The 15116-nt window shown below is 38.2% G+C and overlaps 1 protein-coding gene across 2 annotated transcripts in view; it reads right to left on the bottom strand.

The window, feature by feature from the left end:
• raph1a (Ras association (RalGDS/AF-6) and pleckstrin homology domains 1a) overlaps positions 1–11339 on the bottom strand; it is a 76640-nt gene extending 65301 nt beyond the window's left edge. The window contains exon 1 of one of the 2 annotated variants that reach the window (XM_053627217.1): positions 10779–11339. The gene's annotated coding sequence lies outside the window, so the exon portion shown is untranslated. The remainder of the gene's footprint in view (positions 1–10778) is intronic. The other variant, XM_053627216.1, reaches the window with a different exon arrangement.
• Between the last annotated feature and the right edge of the window lie 3777 nt (positions 11340–15116).

The following is a 15116-nucleotide window of genomic DNA, read 5'->3' on the forward strand; positions in this document are numbered from 1 at the left end:
ACAACAACAGAAAAGATCATCAATTGCAAGAGGCAAACAAAGGCTAATGAGAATTAATGAGGGAGGCAAATCAAAAGGATCCAGCAAGATGTTCCACAAATTTATTTTGCATCTGTGTATTTTGCAAGTGCACAAAAAATATTAGTCAATCAGCAAGCACAGAAAAAAGTACAGCTGACAATTAGAGCTGTCGAATTGAGTAAATGAAGTTTACAAGTATATCCTTTTCAAACAGGTTAAATAAGAGGTGACACAGTGAAACCCAGCACTCCTGGCTGGTTGACTCTGATTGAGCTCCAGGGAGAGATATGAAGCAGCAGGAGTACATGCTATAGTATATTTATAATATGGTATTGGTTTTAGGTTTGGGTAATGTGTGGTTTGAATATAAGAATGTGGGGGAAAAAACAGACAGTATCACCTGGGCTTGCGAGCACAGGTGTCTACTTTGATAATCTCAGTAGGATAAATTAAAATGTAAAATTATGAAACAATGGGAAGTGGGAAAATTAAAATAATAATTTGAATTGACTGAATCCTTACTGTTTGTGTGGCACTTCTGTGCATGTTCTCCTTGTATCTGCATGGGTTTCCTGCGGGTCCTCCAGTTTCCTCCCATCTCCTATATACTCTACATGCCAGTATGCCATTTATGTCATTTGGTGGATGCGCTTATCCAGAGCAACTTACATTTATCTCATTTATACAACTGAGCAATTGAGGCTTAAGGGCCTTGCTCAAGGGCCCTCCAATGGCAGCTTGGTGATGCAGGTATTTGAACTCACTCCGGTCAGAAGTCCAATGTCTTAACCACTGAGCTACCACCACCAGCCAGCCAGTAGGTGGTCTGGCTAAGGCTATGTCCACATGACTCCAGATAAACTTCTTCTTCTCTACATTTTGGCCTTCTGTCCACACTGAGTGTGGTGTTTTTGTCCAGTGAAAATTAAGCTTTTCGAGAACGTTCTCCCAGGTAGATTCATTTGAAAATTAGGTTGTAGTGTGGACTGAGAACATGGAGATATTCAAAAACAATGACCCATGTGACCCATTCAACTCAAAACAAATAAAATGGTGGACGATGTTGTACTGCAGCTGCTGTGCCTACTATCCAGGTTGATATTTTTGTTAAAGCGTGAATGAGTGTGTGAATGTGTGTGTATGTTGCCCTGCAGTAGAGTGGCATCCCATCCTGGCTGTTTTCCCGCCTCGCACAGGATAAACTCACTATCCACTGCAAACCTGACCAGAATAAAGCAGCTTTATTTTATCATCCTTGAAACAGATGAATGAAGAATTAATGAAACCTTTTTGTTCCTAAATTGTTTTGAACAAAATAGTCATGATTATCAATTTAGCTCCTACAATGCAGCTCTATAATACAGCATACAATACATAAACCACCTTAACACACTAGCTATAAGTCCTGTTGGACAGCGTTTGTGCAATGAGTGATACCAAAGGACAAAACATCTGAACAGATCCTATTAGCCTTAATGCTTTCTCCATTCTTAGGGTTGTGTTTAAGCTATACTGCTCTGGGTCTGTTCATGAGATTGAGTGTATATGAGATGGAGACAGCTGCCTCTGGGGCTGGAGTGGATGTGAGACATTTCTTGGTGCCTGTCGGGAGCCTATGGGGTTAGAATTGTTTCACAATTCCTGATAAATAGATTACGATCCACAAATAAATGTAGTGAGATTTACAAAAATTCCTTCACAAATGCATTGAATGAGATCCACAAGTATATGTTAGTAGTTTCACAAAAATAAATTAAATTAACAAATAAATAAAATGAGAGTTGCAAATAAAACGTTTTTTTACAAATATGTTTTTGTGTCATGAACACAACTCTGCCCTGCATTCATTTGTGGATCGCGTCCTGTGCGTTTATGGATTGCTGCACACATTTGTGGATTTTGAAACATTTCTAGCGTCAAGAATGCACACAAATCCACAAATAGTTAGACTCCGCCCACCGTCTCCTCAAGCCAATTGGATAACTGCCACATTGCACTGACCAATCCATGGCGAAACCTGAATTGTGATTTTAGAGTAAATTGGGTGTGGTGAGATTAAAAGACTGTGGTATCAGGAAAACATGGTATTGGAAAGAAAATGTTGGTTAGAACCACTCTCCTGTCATCATTCCTCCTGATCAACCATGTTGGAGAGCCTTCATAATATGCGAGTTCGGTGCAATATGACTCTGTTCCTGTCCTGATTGTAAAACAAAACGTGATTGGTTTGGTGTGAGAACGTACTACGATTGGTCAGTGGCGGTTATCCGATTGGCTTGAGTAGACGGTGGGCGGAGTCCAATTAATGTGTGCAGCAATCCACAAACGCACAGGACACGATCCACAAATGAATGCAGGGCAGAGTTGTGTTCGTGACATAAAAACATATTTGTAAAAAAAATAAATAAATAACTATAATAATAATTATTCGGAAATCTCATTTTATTTATTTGGTCAACTTCATTTATTTTTGTGAAGCTACGATTTGTGGATCGTAATCTATTTATTTGGAATTATGAAACAATTCTTACCCCATAGTAGCCTGCCCTCTGACACAGACAGTTTAAAAACTCCTCCTTTTCAATTTTGACCGGAGAATTTACTCTGCACAAAAACAGCATGGTGTTTAAGTGACCTTCAAGTATATATAAGTTTACTAGAAGAGACTTAATTTAAGACACAGATTAATACTGAAACAGACATGTGTATATTCATTTCAGTGCTTTTTAGTAAGAATTGTGACTCAAATTATCAAGAAGCAAGTAATGCAGGGAAATTACTCCACATGTAATAACAGCCAGCTGGCATAAGGAAGCTACAGCACATTTCAGACACACACACACACACACACACACACACAGAGTTTGCTGACTCAAACAAATCCACTACCTGACAGTCATGACTGTTTCTCCAAATCACTGGGTGAGAGGACATAAGCACTTTCATTGCTTGCTCAACACAGACTAGTCACAGTGCAAACAGCTGCTAGGCAGGGCACTTCATAAACAAACTGTAGCTTTAAGCCCCGTTCACACCAGGGCGATTTTCGCAGCATGAAAAACGGTCCGTTTAACGCCCCAGTGGCTGTCAATGGAAGTGTTCATCAAAGCGTAAAATTTTTTTAATACCAACGGGTTAGTTTTTTTTTTTTTTTTTTTGACATGCCACGTCAAAAAACTGTCCGACCAATGAGATTCGTGCTTTTGTTCACGTGCCCGGAGCTGCTGAAGTTACATAAAAGTACGATTTGATGGCGCTCAAGTACAAAACTGTCTTACCGATGAAGAAGAAGCTGAAAAAGAAGACGATGATGCAAGCACCCGCCATTTTAGTGCATAAGTGACACCCGAAATAAAATGCTCACTGCTAATAAATCCTTCTGCCTACACACATAAACATGGTGTCCTTTGAAAGCACCAGATTCAAAATTACACACTAAATACTATATAAGTGTATTTATTACGTTGTGGCTATTTTTTTGACGACACTGAAATGCAAGCATATATTCTAAATGATCCATTTAATTCTACACTAAATAGCATTGTTTGTTTCTTCCCTGCAAATGATAATTCGCTGATTGATAGTCCATTGTATTTATTTTGCACCTGGTATGTATATGCATATAACAATTCTTGACCTCTTATTTAAATAGCTAAGTGCCCCATTACTGCATCGTTGTATTATCATATTAACCACAAAAAAGACTATTCATATTCAACACTTCATCAATCTGCAAGAACATTAACATTTTGGGGTACAACAATAGTTGCCTTATACCCACCCCCTCCCAAAATAAATTTGGGTCTTCCCATAAGTATGTGAATGCTGTTGCTTTGACTTTGATATAATTCAAATCATTACTTATTTAAAAAGAGTATATTGTTTAAAATGAGAACTTTAAGGATTTAGCTTTAAAGAAGTATTTGTTGCAGTGGCCAAATCTCTTACATTTAGCAAAAGTGCGTACGTGCCTTAGCGAGTTTAGAAAAAGTGTGTGAACGGCTTCAAGACGTAAAGACAGGTTCTCTTCTTATTCTCAGTGATGAGCGGGTGTCAGAAACGGAAAGTTGTGCAGCGCCACCTTGTGTACCGGGGTGTTTCTGCTTTTCAATAAGCGCAATCTACTGTCAGGGAGTGAATTTAAACTTTCATTCAGCGCCTCGACCACGTTTAACACCTGGGGTTAACACACAAAAACACGTAAAAAAAAAAACTTCCCGGTGTGAACAGACCCTCACTGTGAAATTAGCCACAGTGACTAACAGAACACCTGGTTTACCTAAACAGAAAGTAGAGCACAGTCATGACTTCATTTCAACACAGTGTAAATGCCGTGCTAAAACCATTCTCCATGAAGGAAACAACCACAGCATATAAATCATCCTCTGTGCCCCCGGGGCATCACTGACAGTCAACTTTGTGAAGAACAAGGAGCAATAATACCATTTCAATCCTAGTGCCAACTTAAGTTGCTCTAATATCATTAGTGGTGTACTGAAATAAACATTCCTGGTCCCATTGGTCCAAAAAAAAAAAAACAGATATTGAGAAACAAAATTTTTTTCATAAAATAGTATGCATATAATTTTATGCCAATGATTTATTTATTAATTTTAAGTTTGAATGAAACCTAATTGAAAAAAAAGAGAGATCTCTAATAAGTGTTTTAAAAGTCAGTAGTTAGTGATTAGCACAGCTGAACAGAATTAAATAACTGCGCATATATATTATATATATATATATGGCTTTTATTAATTTTAATTAAAAGAAAAGGAAAAATTAAATCTGCAATTAAAACATACAGTAACTTGTATTAAAAGTAGAGTATATTTTTACATAAAAGGACAAAAACAGGGCTCCATGCAGGCTGTAGGAAAGCCAAAGATATCAGAGACTATGGCTATAATCTAACAGAAGCTGTGCTTTATAAATTAGATAAATTTATCAATTTTAAATCTTACATTTCTGCACATTTTGTGACACTTTATGAAAATGTTCATTGTTAAAAGTGCTATATAAATAAAATTGAATTGAACTGAATTGAACTGAAATACTAACACCTAGCTAAACTCACATATGAAGTCAAAACAAATGAAGCTCAGAAAAAGTCAAGGATGTGAAAATTATTTGGTCTAAACATGAAGATATAGTTAAAGTTATCGTCTACAGCAGTGTTTTGCTTTGCCAATGTGTAAACGCAGATTCTACGGTAAAGTGTTTAAAACAGAATTACTAGCCAAGCTGAAGAGCCTGCTGCTTATAGCCACAGATTCATATCTTCACTTCATTATTTCTTTATATAGGCTAATGCCAAGACATGTTGTGGTCTACTGAGTTGACCTATCTGATAGCCATTTTGTTTTAAATTACTGTTACCTTCACCAGTACTTTAGTTATGTTCAAATTTTAGACTAGCATCCCACTGAGATCGCAAACAAACAATAACCAAGAGAGCTACTACAACAGAAATACACCTATCAGATGATAGTATATTACATGTACTGTATATCATATTTTATTTTGTGTTTACACGGCCACTAACAAGAAACAGCACCCATTTTTATCAACAATAGATCAATAATAATTGTAAACACAGCAACATTGGTCTTCATTAGTGAATAGCGAACAGAATTTTTCCCGCTGTAAAATGTACGCAGATTACAGATCGGCTATGGAAAATGTGATATGATATACACATGCCTGGAGCAGAGTCCCAGAGTTAATGGGGTGCCTACAAGGTCATGGTTGCCAGATTGAATGCACCATTTCTTATCCAAATAACCCAACTGAATTCACCGTAACCAGCCCTGAAATGTAACGACGTACACCCATTTAGACGAAGCCTTTTTGGTACAAGGTGATTAAAAATAGCCACAAGATGCTAATTCAAACATTCAAATGCTTTAGCGATCAGTGATATCAAAGATAACATGTTAAAGTGTTACATTATATTACAGTGTACTAAATAATTGTGTTGCATAATATAAAGTTTATTTGAACATGCTTTTTGGTCAAAGGTCTCTGCATGAATACTCTTTTCATATAAAGCCAAATTTATATGAAAATTTCCGTGCATCCCTAACCCATTATTGACGTCACTAATCTACAAAGATGGCACAAGCATATGCCCATGCTGAGAGAAGTGTGTTAATCATGACCACAGCTTGCAGATGGCAGCTAACAGCTGGACCACGTGTCTTACTTAGGTCTCGGGCAAATGTACATGAAATACACTGATGATGTAAAGCCACATGACATATGTTATCTGCAAACAACATATAATACTGCACAATACTGCACAATAGTGCACACAGTCTAAACAGTTCATTCAAAGCTTACAAAGACCACCTGCACAAGAACCATTGCTATGAATTTTTTTTTTACTGTCTCTTCCCCATCTGTTTCCCCCTCATATATTATATCATATTTGTGGGAGGTGATCACAGCCTCCAGTTTCACTCGTAGGAATGCCAGCTGGGATTCATGCTCTGTGAAAGATCAAAGATGGCTACCGTGGCTGGCAGAAAAACTCAGTCACAAACCCATACACACTCCACTACAACAAACAGAGCATTTCACATGGTGTGTCTCCTGTAGGACTTGTTTTATAAGGAAGAATGTCTGGAGAAGCATCCTCTTTCCTCTAGATCAGACCCGAGACTCTAAACAGCTGAATCCACCCTTCTTTCACAAGAGCGTGATGTAATCTCAGCAAACAAGGCCAGTCCTAGAGTGGGGACTCTAGTGGAGACCAGTTTACTGCTGCATATGGATAGCTTAACCATCAGAAATTTCATTTGAAAGGAATACACCAGGAATTTTACCTAACATCTATTTATTGCATGCCTGTCATATGTGCAACTAATACAGACTATATTTCTGTATGTTTCCCTGTACTAAGGAAATAACTGAAAACCCAATGGTTAATGGAAGTCTAAGGGCAGTTATTTGGGCAGTCAGTAAATGTGGATATAAAATTCATTCATGAATTTTTAGATGGAAGGATTTGTTTTCATGTTATCATGGGAAAAATATAAACATATAAGTATTTCATTTTCCACCTGATGATTCATGGATATCACAAAACCTCTGAAAATGCAGAATGAATTAAACAGAATGAATTGAACAGAATTATTTTTTACTATACTTTACTATACTGTAAGTCCAATAAACTACATCAGAGCAGATTTGGTAAGGCATTCAGTCATTCTGTTTCATCCTAAGACCAAAATTAATATAATATAATATGTCTACTGACTTAACTCAATAAGAGCCTATTGACTTTTTTGTAGTAATTGGGCTATCTGTCCGATTCTACATGTATGGAAACATATTTGAATTATTCTTTTCGGTAACGAGACCTACATTACTAATGCAGTGGATAGAGATGGAGTTGAAAAACACTAGACTGTCCCTTTAAGACAAAGTTACTGGATGGTCTGTCATCCAATGCAAATCAGTATGTGGAGAGACCTGTTAGGGCTTTAGGCAGTTTAGCTCCCTTCTCTGTGAAGTATTTACAGGATTTAAACTTAAAATATCTTAACCACTCCCTCAGCACAAACATCCTACTGCCCCTCCCCGCAAGTCAAAGGTCAGATATGGAAAATGAAAAATTTCCGTGCCTTTACTCTTCTACAGCTGTATACTGTAATGATTTATAATTACACTATCTGGTGTCACCCAGGAGAGGATGAGTTCCTCTCAAGGTTTCTTTCTCATATCATCTCAGGGAGTTTTTCCTTACCACTTTCACCTCTGGCTTGCAGGTTAGGGAACTAAATCTACAGCTGGATTTCTGTAAAATCGCTCAGTGACAATGTCTGTTGTTAAAAACAATATACAAATAAAGTTGAACTGAATCGAATTGATCTTCCACTGCAACTCTACATTACCATTTCCTTTGCTGAAGGTTCTTATATGACAGAAATTAGAAATGACTGAATTCCAAACACTGTTGCAAGAAAATATGTCTTGAATCCAGTGGTGCCATGTTATTTTCACATTACGATTTCACTGTCAAATCAAGTAGAACAAATCTGATTGGTAAGGGGCATGGCAGACAATCTAATTTTGGACTTTTTAACAAAATTAGTCATTCTTCCTTAGTTACAAATGTGTTTTTTGTGTTGTTGTTTTTAAATGAGAAGGCAGATTTTTAGTTTAGTGGTAAAGCATGCAGCTAATAGCAGCATCAGCACATAGAAACAGAGTGAAAGAGCAACAGATTGTCAAGAATTAGAGGTGTAAACTAATGAAATGAAAGAGGACAGTCTCTGTGTCCTGGCAATACAGTGTTCATTTAACCACTTTTGGAAATACATTTCTTAACTCAAACATACAAGGAATAAAATACAGGGCATCAGAAGATGAAATAAACTACCTATTAATACCACTGATAACACAAAAGAGAAGTACAACTCAATTCAATTCAATTTTATTTGTATAGTGCTTTTAACAATGGACATTGTCTCAAAGCAGCTTTACAGAAACATATATACACAGGATACAGATTTTAAGTGTGTGAATTTATCCCTATTGAGCGAGCCGGTGGCGACGGTGGCGAGGAAAAACTCTCTAAGATGATATGAGGAAGAAACCTTGAGAGGAACCAGAAGGGAACCCATCCTCATCTGGGTAACAACAGATAGTGTGAAAGTAAAAGAAAGTTCATTATGGTTTTCACATGAAGTCTAAAACTATATCAGAGGCTGACAACCATACAAATAACAAACGGCCTGGCTTTGGCCTGTTTCACAATAACAACATTTATTCATCATGTTTGTTTTGGGAGTGATGTTAGATGCCACTGAACTATGCAATCCGCTGGGTTGGCAAGTAATTGGTATTTCTGAGCCCCCCTTCCTGCCATTTGTACTCTATCCATAGTGTCATGCTTTTCCCCCCCGACTGACCTGTATTCTTCTGGGCAAGAATTCTCAACATACAGACTAATCTTCCCACCCATTTCACATTGAAAGCATCTGTTCACTGCCAGTTCTGTACAGACCTGGCTCTACACACCTCCATAAGCAGCAAACAAAGACAACAAAGTTTCTCCATTCATTCCAGACCATGTCTATGTGCTTGGAGCCAAACATGGGTATAATTACACACTCAGAACCAACCTTTAACAAAAAACTTAGTCTTGAACTGTTCAAGACAAGAAATAAGAGAGTTCAATAAAAGCAACAGTGTGTATCATCTTTCAAGCCTTAGACAGCTGCATGACCTCTCCACAGGTAACCTTAAACAGCCCCGGGGATGATCATAAGCCTGCTATTCTCTGCTGTTTTACACCCTGACTAAGATTCATAAGTTAACTGATATCTATAATAACTTAATAGTAAGATGAAATTACATTTACACCATATCCTGACATTGAAACATTGAAAACGTCTCTTCAGTATGTGAGTAAAGGTGTTTTTTCTTTTGCTCAGGTGTCCCATTAATCCATCACTATGGGTGAATGCACATGAACAAAATGATTGATAGATAGATAGATAGATAGATAGATAGATAGATAGACAGATAGATAGAGTTATTGGTATATACAGTTGAATGTAAAAGTTTGTATACCCTCATTGCAAACCAAATAAAAATAAAAGTAACAAAAATGATTCAATAATCTATGATTAGATATTAACAGTAAATTTTTAAAAATGATGTCAAATCAAAAGTTTGCATCTCCCTTTCTGAATGTGATATAAATACTCCCTTACTCCCTTCGCCTTAATACACACCTCCAGTCTTCTGTATCCACTGAAAATTCACAGTCGTCTATGTTCCACTTCTGGCATGTGATCCATTAGTGACATGTTGTATAGTGCAATCCGAAATTATTGCAAATATTAGGGTAAATGTAACCCAGAGTATTTTGGATAAGGATCAGACCTAAACTCGCAGAGAAGTGGGACTGTAATGCAGGCAGTAGACAACTGCAATGCAAACCTGAGGCCACTTGACACACTGCTAGTGGAAATGGAGCCTGGGCCTCCTGGTGTTTACTGCAAAGCAAGCAACTGCTGTCAGAGCCCTCATGGCTGCACACAACATGGGCTTAACACAATCGTGCAGGTCACACCCCTAGCACTACAGGTCCAGTTTTTTAATTTATTTATATATATGTGTGTGTGATTCAACTCCACGATCGCATTGATGTTAAAGCTAAAATTGAGCTGCTGCATGGTTACAATGCAATGCGATGGTGGAGGCAGTAGAAACACACCCAGCACAGATGTGGGCTTTTAGTTAGTGAGGCTGGTGCACACACACACACGCACACACACACACACACACACACACACACACACACTGTCTGAAATTGCAGGTTTTCTGCGTTTTAATCATATGTGTACGATCACAGGCCTGAATACGCTCAGTTTTCTCTGCTGCCAAATGCGTTCATCCAGTAGATGTACACATAATGTCTGATCCAGCGCCTGTCACTACACACACACACACACACACACACACACACACACACACACACCACAATGCTGTCAGCGCTTTGACACACAAAATACACCCGGTTTCATCTGAACAACACCGATTTCACGCCTTTCTCCTGTTTTTTTCCTTTAAATGGGATAAATGAGAGTCTGTTCATTAGCGCCTTCTGTTAGCCACTAAGCTAATGCACTTTGTAAATATAATAAATCCTCAGATTACACGCGTTTCCTCCGCGGTGACCTTTCCTACCGTGAAAATGCATCATTTTTTCTAGCAACAACAAAAAGGCATAAAGAGCGACTGACCGTTATGAATCCAGGATGACGGTTGAAGGCTCGTGAATGGGAAATGAGCAGATCCACAATGGATTTGGAGGAAAAAGCCGACGTGTTGCTCAGACTCAGCAGGACTGAATCAGTCTGCCGTTAAACGCCGTTAGTGTCTTCACAACCGATAGACTCGAGAGGCTGCTTGAGCTCGGACTTGCATTTAGGCTCCCGTTTCCGTTCCCTAGCTTCCGATGGAAGCTGCTGTTACGGCTGCTGCTGCTGCTGCTGCTGGACCTATGCGCGTGCACGAGCCTCCGCTTCCTGTCCAGCCCTGAGATCCGGGCCAGCGGCTCCGCGAGAGCGCGCCTGCCCTGCCCGTCTTACGTCACCACATTCACGCAATCCTCATCAGAGGGTGTGCCTCTCCACCGAGTGAATCCTCCTCGTCCCACTATTATTACCATCCTGACCCCAGTGTGTTTACTCACGAATTACTCATCTCTAATTGTACTCTCACGGAAGTGTTTTATTTGCGCATTGCACTTTTCTTTGGAACAGGGGTTCCCAAACCTTTTGGGCAAACTACCCCAAATGGACATTATGAATTTCCCACAAATGGACATTATGAAATTCCCCCAAATGGACACTATGAATGTTCTCTAAACTGACATTATGAAGTTCCCCAAATGGAGATTATACATTTCTTCCAAATGGAGATAATGAATGTCCCCCAAATGCATATTATGAATTTCCCACAAATTGACATTATGAATGTCCCCCAAATGGACATTATAAATTTCCCCCAAATTGACATTATGAATGTACCCCAAATAGACATTATTGATTTCCTCAAATTGCAGATTATGTAATTCCCCCAAATGGATATTATACATTTCTTCCAAATGGAAATAATGAATGTCCCCCAAATGCACATTATTAATTTCCCCCAAATGGAAATAATGAATGTCCCCCAAATGCACATTATGAATTTCCCCCAAATTGACATTATGAATGTCCCCCAAATAGACATTATTGATTTACTGAAATTGCAGATTATGTAATTCCCCCAAATGGAGATTAAACATTTCTTCCAAATGGAAATAATGAATGTCCCCCAAATGCACATTATTAATTTCCCCCAAATTGACATTTTAAATTTCCTGCAAATGCACATTATGAATGTCCCCCAAATGCACATTATGATTTTCCCCCAAATGGACATTATGAATTTCCTCCAAATGTACATTATGAATGGCCCCCAAAGGGACATTACAAAGTTCCTCCAAATGGACCTTATATATTTCTTCCCAGTGGAAATGATGAATGTCCCCAAATGCACATTGTGAATTTCCCACAAATAGACATTATTAATTTCCCCAAATGGACATTATGAATGTCCCCCAAATAGACATTATTAATTTCCCCCAAATTGACATTATGAATGTACCCCAAATAGACATTATTGATTTCCTCAAATTGCAGATTATGTAATTCCCCCCAAATGGAGATTATACATTTCTTCCAAATGGAAATTATGAAATTCCCCCAAATGGACATTATGAATGTTCCCCAAATAGACATTATTAATTTCTCCCAAATGGACATTAAGCATGTTCACCAAATGCACATTATTAATTTCCCCCAAATGGACATTATGGTCATTATGAAATTCCCCCAAATGGACATAATTCGTTTCTGAAATTTTCACACTACATTTTTAAAACCTCAAATTTATCATTTAAGACTTGTAAATCCATATTCACTAAATGTTTCAGCATATGTTTGTTTTCTTTTCTTCTGTTGTTCTACTGAGTCAGTCACTCGAAAGAGGAACTAGTGGAGGTGGGTGGATGGAGAAATTTCACTCACTCACTTTCAGTAACTACTTCATTATGATCACAGTGGAGCCTATCTCAGAAACACTGGGCATGAAGCTGAAGCACACGCTGGATGGGACCACACAGATCATGGAGGTGGAAAGCTGCAACACTACCTGCTGCACTTTCATGTCACCACAAAGATTTATTTATTTATTTATTTACATTTTATTGCTGAAGTCTACACTACATTTGTGTAGCATGATAGGATACTGCAAAAACCTAAAATGGCACAAACACTCTTCATTGAATTGTCGCTTGATTGAATGTGACTTCCAGGAACTCACATTTTAAAATAGTAGCACACAAAAGCATCTTCACAGCTAGAGTAAAATTTCATAATATAAATTTGTAAAGTAAATGAATAAAGCAAAAGAAGAGACTGTGAGCTTCTCTCATGACCCCATTTGTAAATTAAGTGTCCCCACATGGGGTCATGGGAAACTAGTTGGGAAACTCCTGCTTAACAGCTTCTCTTTTTTGATACTGATTATCATTAATTATTTTATTATTATTTACCAAATTCCATCCATCCATTTTCTGTACCACTTATACTGCACAGAGTCGTGTGGAGCCTGAAGCCTATCCCAGGGGACTCGGGGCACAAGGGAGAGGACACCCAGGACAGTGTGCCAACCCATCGCAGCACACAATCACACACACTCTCATTCACAAACTACAGACAATTTAAAGATGTCAATCATCCTACAACGCATGTCTTTGGACTGAAACCCCAGAAGCACGGGAAGAACATGCAAACTCCACCCACACAGGGTGGAGGTGGGAATCAAACCCCCAACCCTGGAGGTGTGACGCAAATGTGCTAGTCACTAAGCCACTCTGCCCCCACACATCCAAGATCAAAGTTATTATATTTATTATTGAATTCTTATTAACTGCTCAGTTAAGTTGGATTGGATTTAATCCAAATATCAATAAATAAATAAAAATGCTATACTACACTATATCCATATTGCTGCATGAAAGGTACCACTCCAGTGACAAGATAACATACCTTTTTTTCCTGAAAGTGAAGAATATCCCTACAACAAAAGAAAAAAGACAAAGACATTTATTTTAACTAATGAGAACTTTAGTGTGTTAATGGGCCTTTATTATAATGTAATTATTATTAGGTAATGAAACTAGTCAAATAGTGCAAGCTAAGATATTAATAAAAAAGAAAATACAATTACGGTTAAAAGGTTTACATCTTCCTTTCTGAACATAATATGCCTTAATAACTATGTCTGCATTTATACTGGCAAATAATAATATTTGCGCCCCACCCCCTAAGCCTCACATATATGTTCTAGATGCCAGACTGCTTTGCAGATCTTTATCCATTAGTCTTGTCATATGAGTTATTACTGTCAGATGTCCTTCAACATCTTCTTTAAATCTAGTCTGGAGACTGAGAGGGTCATGCCATAAGTTTGGCTTAATTCTGTCAGTTCTTTTCAAGTTATTTCTCTGTTAATTTAGATAATCTATTGTCATGGACAGCCTGGTGGCACAGGGGGTAGCATTGCTGCCTCACAGCTCCAGGTTCCCGGGCTGATCCTGAGTTCGAGTTACTGAAAGTTTTCTATGTATGTGTGGGTTCCCTCCACCATGCCCCAAAACAAGCCAGTAAGTGGACTGGCTACTCTAAATATGTGTGTGCACTGTGCCCTGTGATGGACTGGTGTCCAATCCTGGGTGTATCATGTCCTCGCACCCACTATTTAAGCGGTAGGCTCTGGACCCACCAAGACCCTGACCAGGATACAGCGGTTACTGAAGATGAATGATTATTGTAATGTTTCAGGTTTATTTTTAGATAAATTGCACTATCCATTCACATAAATGTTGAATCAGTTGTTTTTAATCTAATCTGACCTATTTCATCATATTGTAGACTGTGGCATGCACTGCAGTAAACAGTATATGACTAATTTGTTGCACCCTGTTTATAGATTGTTGTGGACTATATGCATTTCCAGTACAGGAAGGAAAAGGTTTGAAACAAATGCACAAACTGTGTGTGAAATGCATGCACCAGTTTCAGTTTGAGTACCTTGTTGTAATGTTGCTGGGAGACACACAGACTGTATTGGTGGGTGAGGGGGGCTTTAAAGGCGGAAACATGAGCAGCCTATATATAGGGAAAGACATTATGAGACCAATACTGACTGTGCTCTGAGGCTACAGACTAACCACATCAGAGAAATCACAGCTGATGAGTCATCACCACTTAAACCAAAAGCGAGACCACTATAGTCAATATATATCTGCACCCCAGAGCAAATCAATGTATTGATAATGAATGCATAATGTATTGTTGTTTTGGAACATTCATATTTTTAAATTCAGCACAGATATTCAGAATTATCTTTGCATTGCTAGGTATGTGATGGAGGGGAATAGCTTCAATTGAAGGCCAGACATTTGATTAAATTGCTTTGTTCATAGACTTTCTCTGTGTGAATCTTGCCACCACGTGGTTCATATCAGT

The sequence above is a fragment of the Ictalurus furcatus genome, chromosome 6 (genome assembly GCF_023375685.1).
Source record: "Ictalurus furcatus strain D&B chromosome 6, Billie_1.0, whole genome shotgun sequence".
Taxonomy (NCBI): domain Eukaryota; kingdom Metazoa; phylum Chordata; class Actinopteri; order Siluriformes; family Ictaluridae; genus Ictalurus; species Ictalurus furcatus.